Source organism: Octopus bimaculoides, chromosome 7 (assembly GCF_001194135.2).
Source record: "Octopus bimaculoides isolate UCB-OBI-ISO-001 chromosome 7, ASM119413v2, whole genome shotgun sequence".
Taxonomy (NCBI): domain Eukaryota; kingdom Metazoa; phylum Mollusca; class Cephalopoda; order Octopoda; family Octopodidae; genus Octopus; species Octopus bimaculoides.
In genome coordinates, this window is record NC_068987.1 from 4,892,378 (window position 1) to 4,900,764 (window position 8,387).

General features: G+C 34.7%; 2 protein-coding genes across 4 annotated transcripts in view; both read right to left on the reverse strand.

Moving 5' to 3' along the window:
* LOC106882474 (formin-binding protein 4) overlaps nt 1-8,387 on the reverse strand; it is a 365,705-nt gene that overhangs the window by 256,056 nt on the left and 101,262 nt on the right. The window lies entirely within an intron of this gene.
* Nucleotides 1-8,387, reverse strand: part of LOC106873585 (histone-lysine N-methyltransferase eggless) — a 43,315-nt gene that overhangs the window by 22,444 nt on the left and 12,484 nt on the right. The gene's annotated exons all lie outside the window — the stretch shown is intronic.

An 8,387-nucleotide genomic window follows, 5' to 3' on the forward strand; every position in this document is an offset into this window, starting at 1 on the left:
CCCCCCAATCTTCTCATATCTTACTCCAGTAAGCTCCAACTACTTGGATCCAAACACATTTACTTGACCAATTCTCACTCTTCCCCATCCTATGTCCATACCAATGCAGTCTTGCAATATTTTCCCTACTCTACAATGTTCAGTAGAAATTTTTTTTTACCAATTTATCTCATTCTGAAACTAAGGTAAAATTAACTTTTTATTGCTATTATCTTATTTTATCAATCTTAGTTGTTAGTTAGAAAGGGTGTAAGGTTAAGAAAAAAAGCAAAATGGGTGTTAGGTGACATTAATGGACTCCTGGCTAAAATACCAAATAGCAAACTTTGCTGCAATTAAATCATGTTTTTCTGCCTCAAAGCAACAGATATAAACCTCTTTGCCTTGGTTTACCTCACAGAAAATATGACATAACCCTCTTATTATTTCACAGATGAATGAAGAGCATTTGGATTAATATCCAAAGAACAAAATTCAAAACTTGAATAAGTTATATAAATCCTCCACCAATAATATCAATAATATATAAGTGAACAGCACTCAACACATTTAGTAGAAGTTAACAGTATAACTCAAGCTCCACATGACTTGAAGTTTCATGGGTGGGACACCTCCATCTCATCAGATGCTAGGAGCAGAAAGAGATTTCTTTTGAGAGAAATTCAAAGTGGGTTCTAGGTGTAAGACCTTTATTGGTCAGCTCAGGTTATCTAGAAACTGTCTTCAATGTCTTTCAAAAATTCTCTCATTCTGCTCCTAGCATCTGATAAGATGGACTTGTCCTATGTGCTCATGAAACTAAGTCATGTGGAGACGAGTTGAAGTTATTATATTTATGTATGATTGTTAAATTTAATTTTATTCAAAAGATGTTGAAATTTGGTTTTTGTTGAAATGAGGCAATTGTTTAAAACAGTGAGAGGCAAATGCGTGGAGAAAATAATACAAAAAACTCCTTTGTTTATATACAAGTCAAACAAATTCATATAAAGTTTCTCATGTACATGTGTGCATATATGTGAAGGCAGGTGGTTCAGCAGCTAGGGGTATTTGGATCTCAACCAGAAGGTTGTGAGTTTGATTCCCAGCACTGCACTGAATCCTTGAGCAAGACACACTATTTTGTATTGCCCTAGTCCACTCAACTGGAAAAAATGAGTCGTTCTTGTATTTCAAAGGGTCATGCTAAATCTCTCTGAGAACAACGTTATCAGTATGCATGTCTGTGGAGTGCTCAGCCACTTGCATGTTAATTTCAGGAGCAGGCTGTTCCATTGAGAGGATCACTCAACTGGAACGCTCATTGCCATAACTGATGGCATCAAAGTCATAGGTACATATAACTATGGTCACGGAACAGAGCACAGGCAGTAAAACCAGACACATTAGCAAATGAAAGCACATCTATATGTTTAAAACATATTTATATACAGTTGATTAAAATATATCTTAAGCATGTAGATATGCTGTAAGCATATAAATCTACTTTTTCTACATATTAAATTACAACCATATCTTTTACTTTTTTACCAATTGTAGCAACATAATGAATAACAAGGTTGGGGGGGGGGAGCACTGAATTAAATGAGAAACAGTGAATAACAAAATAAGGGCTGAAGCTATTTCTAATTTGACCAAACTTTAAAAGTAAAAAACTTAGATTTTGTTATGAAATAATGCAAATATTTTTTACAGTTTATTTTATTGTTTTATGGTGAATTTTCTTACAGTGAAAATTCCTATAAGCTAAAAACAAAAAAAAAGAAATACAATGGCAGCTGATCCTAACCAATGGTACAGACAAGTGGATTCTCTACAGCAAAAAGCAGACAAGCAAAAAAATACATGGCAGCCACTAGTTTGGTACCAATGAATCTACCATTCACTCCATTTACAAAGTGTGTAGAGAAGATCTATTTATCACTGCGATTTTTGGAACCAAACCCCGATGAAAAATGAGAGTAGATGTATCCTTAAATAGTTAACTTTTTGTAATGAAGAATTAACATCAATGTTTGATTAACTTTGGTGATTTTATAAGAATGAAGTAATAGTGTTGTGACATTCATGCTGTATTGAATGGTATAGACATTGTAAGATAACTAGAAACAGGTTATAGATTCAGCTTGTCAAAAGCTTACCCCTGTGGATCTTGCTAATAGAGAAGTGAAAATGTATGTCACTAGGATTATGTTTAACAAGCTATGTCATACATTCCAATTGGGAATTGAGAGCAGTTTGCAAGATTGGTTTTTGTTCTTTTAGCTAGAACTAACCACCATTAGTAAACAGAAACAACTGTTAATTGTTCCAGCCCTTTTCTTTCACACTTTATTCCCTCTCTACTCCACATTCTCCTAGCATGAAGCTGCACACGCCACCCCACACATTCAGGGATTGTAGTCTTGCAAGCAAGATGCATGGTAACAACTCCACTAATGCTGGTGGCGCACACAAAATAAAAAAAAAAACTAGCACCCAGTACACTGTGATGTGATTGACATTAGGAAGTGGCTCCGGCTGTGCGAACCATGGCAAAGCTGACACTGGAGCACAATACAATCCCTGAATCCATGGATCCTGTCACACCATCCAACCAATGCCAGCATGGAAAATGGGTGGTAAATTATGATGAGGATAAAATATTGGTTTGAAATTTTGGCACAAGGTTAGTAGTTCCATGTGCCCTTATATGGAAGAGATAAACAATGTTGCACAGAATGCTTAAATCTACATTTTTAAAAAATTTAAAAGAGGAAGGGCAACAACTAAAAATGTTTTAAATAATTTCTTTGAAATGGCTTCACACACCAGAGACCCCAATTAATTAAACCTAGAAATAGGTAATACGGTGATGGTGATAGGAGCAGTGCAGAACCTAGTTGAGTGACAAATTGAAATAGACAAGACACAAGGAGAAGGCATTTGCATTAAAGCAATAATCATTAAATATAATTTATTTTAACAAATCAACCCCTACCTGCCCAACAAACCTACACAATACACACTAAGCATAAGAAGCAACCATGCAAAGAAAAGCTGTACAACTTTAGATCTTGATGCAATAAGCAATCCCTAATGGTATACTACTGACATGGTTCACTGCAAAATCATAGAATGTTAATCAATTTTCAACAACATTTTATTTACATAATTTATTTTCACCAAAATAATGAAAAAAAAGAAAATATTTTTTCATTTAGCAATTATATTATGGAAGTCATGAGAGCTTTAAACAAGACATACACATATCTAACTAAATTTAATTTCGTAATGCAGAGTTGGCAGAATTGTTTGCATGCCAGACAAAATACTTAGCAACATTTTATCCATTTTTATGTTCTGCCGAGGTGGACATTACCTTTCATCCTTTCGGGACCGATGAAATAAGTACTAGTTGAGCACTGGGGTCGATGCAATTAACTTACCCCACCCCACGAACTTCCTGGCCTGGTGATAAAATTTGAAACCCTTATTATCATCATCAAAGCAGCTGGTAGAATCGTTAGCACGCCTAACAAAATGCTCAGTGGTCTTTTGTCTGTCTACATTATGAGTTCAAAATGCCAAGATTGATTTTGCCTTTCATCCTTTTGGGGGTCAATAAAATAAGTACCAGTTGTGCACTGGGGTCAATGCAATTGACTAGGACCCTCCCCCAAAATTTCAAGCCTTGTGCCTATAATAGAAATCTGCATTTGATTAATTATTCAACCAACTAACTCATTGGACCAAACAATTTATCAAAGTCCTTAAGTAGTCAACATTCACAACCTCATCAATGACAAGCTCTCTCTCTCTTATGTTTACTGATAGTATTTCAAACTATAAAGTGTCAACAACACAATTCCACGTTTATAAAATGTGTTCCCCCACCCCTTAATCTATCAATCAATCCTTGCTAGCATGGGGCTTCCATAGATATATAAATTTGAATATTTTGTTTTAACTAGAAGGGGTCATTATGCCAATAATGAATACACGCCCTGGTTATATTTCACTTCTTTATCCTTTATTTGTCTTTGGTTAATTATTGTCAAAGTCCTTTTATGTAACAGACAGACAAGACCTGAAGTAGACCTGGAGCAGAGAGGGCATGTCATTGAAGAGGTCACCAACAACAGCAAAAGGACTGACGAACCTGGCTGATTGCTTGCTTAACAGAATGATTAAATAATCACTTAGTTAATTAGCTTACTGGTTAACCAACTGACAAACAAATAATAAAGAAGTGAAACTGAACCAGTGTGTGTATTAATTATTGGCACAATGACCCTCCCAAGATACAACAAAATGTGTTTCAATACACGAGTTCACAGCAAGAATCTTGCAAACCATATACAAAAATTGAATAATACTTATATAAATCATTAAATTTGCTCATTTTTTTCTTTGTTTTTAACCCCCTGGACATTCTTTTAAGATGGTAATTACTCATCTATAACAGTAATGGTATTATTTCACTTATCTTGATGCAAATAGAAACTTAAATATGCTTTGTCTAAAGGCAGAAAAGATCTTCTATACTTTTAACTTTAATTATAATTCTGTTTCTATCAAGGGGCTTTTTAATATAATCAACAATAAAACTCAGGAAACAAAATATATATGCATATTGTTAAAAAAGGAGTTACATGCAAAATAAGTGGCAACTAGATGTGATAAGCTGGGAACCAAGATTATTTCTCTGTGAGATAGTTTTACCGTTTCATCAGCGGACATAGTTGTGTTTCACAAATTTTAAGGATCAATTTCTGAAATTTGTGTAAGTTAGTTAAAAGTGATTTTAGATCAGTGTTTTTATGGGTGATGGTCAAGTTTTTGAAAACTGCTCAATAAATTCTTAGAAAAAAAATTTTTTTTTTTGTATAAATTTACTAGCATTCAGATTGTCAAATTTAATGTTTATTTATTTACACTGTCTTGAATTAATTATGCATTATCTCGTAACTTCGAGACATCTATGATGCGACTGTTTATCTTTAGACGAATGACAAAGTAAGATGCATTTGAGAGGTCAAATCTAGCCAGTTTAAATGCTAAAGGGTTAAATCTTTAACCTCATATATCTCATTTTTGATTCAATATCAGTGATCTTATTTTCTTGAAATGTGTGACAATATAAATTTAACCTTTTAATGTGATGGCTTTTTTTATAAGATATGGTGGAAATTTTCTATGTCAAAAATGTCATGTTTTTAAAACAATAATTCTGTAGCAGAAATAAACAAATATTAAAAATCTTATTGCATAAAATTACAATTCTTGCTAAGGAAAAAAGGGTTCAAATTAGATTTTACAGCTAATTATTGTTATTGTCACCTGAATCAAACTGGAAAATAAAAAGGGGATAAACCACTGATTTAAACTCACCTATTTTAGAAATAAGTTAGGAATAACTTGAAAAAAAAAAAAAACAAAAAAAAAACTTTTTAATAACATGGATTATATAAACATTTAATTTGGCTAAATTACAGATTTAGCCAGATTTATATTGGTACGCAACATGCCTGCTGATATACTCAAGGTAATAGATTTTGGGGCATGAAGAGAAGGGAAAAAGTGATGGGATCTTGAGGGGTCAAGAATGAGAAAATTGGGGAAAAAAAATTATTAAAAAAAAAGATAAGGATTTCCAAGAATTCGAAGAAATAAAACCTAAAAAACTTACAACTTTTGTTTCCTATAACAGAATAGAAAGAAAGGGAAATAATATAAATGTTATCAGAAATGAAAAAAAAAAGGTTAAGGAGTCTAGGTTTTCGGTTCAGGGTAAATTTCGGGGAGGGTAGCAAACAGAAGATAAATTTGAGACTTCAACAAACAAACATTCATTAAAAACAAATTGTGCAAATGAAAAATATGAAAAGCAGTAAATAAATTTAACAAGAAATAAGTCGTTCTTAAAATCTATTTCAGCTGTGGTGCGATGTGAAAAGCACCCAGTACACACTGCAAAGTGGTTGGCATTAAGGAAGGGGATCCCGCTGTAGTGCCCCCACCACAACAACCATCACCAGCTTCTGTCAAATCAGCCAACCCATGCCAGCATGGAAAACAGGCATTAAATGATGATGATGATGATGATGATGCAACGAAAACAGGATACAGTGCTTGGTTTCTGTACAATGCAGTGGACCCTCCAGATTCTTGTCTAACAACTGGCACTGGTGACTCATAGTGACAGAATCCAACGAGCTGCAGAGCCACCTCAGCCCCAAAAGTCTTGCGATTAAAATATGGTGAATGGAAACTATGCTGAATCCTGTTATATAGGTATATACATATGAACATATGTATCGCAGTATCAACCAGACCACCAAATTCTGTTAGACACCACTGGTCACAATGCAGCACTTCCAATTCTGTCTTGAGTGCACCATTCTTTTCCATCTTGACCCAAATTGCTTTTAACTAAATCGTCTTTCCATTGTCTTGGAGGCCTTTCGACTGGCCTTTTCCAGTCTCTTGGATATCACTTGGTAACTGCACAAGTCCACCTGTGTTGTCTGTGAGATTTGTGACATGCCCAGCCCAGTGGAACTTGTGCTTTCAGTACTATGCAATCACATTGTCCACTTCACACCTTTGTCAAATTATCTCGTTTCAAATGGGCTCTCATAATTATATTCCTTGCATGGATCTTTCTATGGCCCTATGCGGTGTAGCCAATTGATGTTCTCTCCTCTTCACAACCAGAGGCCATGTGTGTGTTTATATATACATCAAATTGGATATACCACCAATAAGCAAGGAAACAAAAATACATCAGCAACAAATTGCTGCTAAATCGGTGCATTAAAAAACAACACCTGATATTTGTTCTGCCCACTTTACACACAAACACTACCCTTGTCACTTTGTCCATTGGAAATGCAATGAACCAGTGATTTCCTGTCAAGAAATCAGGTTTCAACGATTCCCAAAATACATGAAATGAAGTCAAATAAAAAAAAATACAAAAAAAAAACTTTATCAAAAGAAACAAAATATAAGAAACTTTAAAATACTGTAAAATAAAGATAGGAATGGTTATCGGCAAACAGCATGCAAACAAAGGAAGAACATTCATAAATTACCTCAACACAAATTAGTAAATTCTTCAAACAAGAGACCCAAATTGAGACAATTATCAAGCACATGTTAAGGAACATTAACCTTCTAAAGCATTTCTTCTGAAATACGCTGCTTATGTGCTTCAATTAATTTTGAAAATAATCAACAAATTGGATGGAATTCACAAAATGACAGCTTTTTGATTAAACTGATACTTGAAACATAAAATGTTCTCAAAGAGAATCATGATGGAAGGATTTCATTTAGACATAATTTAAAAATAGAAGTTTTGTATCATATAACCTGAGGTGGTCTTGAGTGACCTCATAGCAAAAGAGTCAAAGGCTCTGTATGTTAAATAATGGTTTTATGAGGTCAGTTTCTTTCTGCATATTACTGGACTCTAGAAATATCTTCAATTCGTGTTGTGTCCACTTGTCAATGGAATTTTACTTTCATGTAGCAAAAAGTATTTCTTTGCTGTAAGCCCTACTGAGAAGGGCAGTAAGCTCTCTATGCGATGAATCTGCATCCCAGTTTCAATTCCTGGTTGTAGCTATTTCTTGATCCTTGCACTGCTTAAGTTTTGTAAAAGGGTATCACACTATCAGATTTACAATTCCATATGTATGTATACACACACACACATGCATGCATGCAGCCACACACACATGCATGCAGCCATACACACGTGCATGTGGCCACACAAACACACGCATGCAGCCACATACACACTTGCATGTGGTGGCCACACACACATCATGCTTCAAATCTACTCAGAGAAGACAATGAGAAATTGAAAAAGTTTCACAATTTAAGCAAAAAACATGAAGTCCTACAGAAAGAGGCAAGAAAGTTATACATCTCTTCTCATTTATCACAAGTGTTATGTTCCAAAAAGACAGTGTTAAATGAACAACAGAGCATATAGGAAAGATAGGTTTCATTTCAAGGCTCCAAATTGTCTTGAGCATTGTGGATGGTCAACATTGCGGACTCACAGGAATGATTATTTACATCATTTACATTCGACGGATATTTGTCCTCATCTTGTTTGTTGTTAACACATTTCAGCTGATATACCCTCCAGCCTTCATCAGGTGACTTGGGGAAGTTTTGAACCTGGATTCTCATTCCTAAGGTATTTTTCGATGTTATTATTATTATTCAGGTCACTGCCTGGAATCGAACTCGGAATCTTGGGGTTAGTAACCCGCGCTCTTAACCACTATGCCATATGCCCGTGGGCATAATAATAACAACAACATCGTAAAATGCCTTAGAAATGAGAACCCAGGTTTGAAATTTCCCCAAGACACCTGACGAAGGCT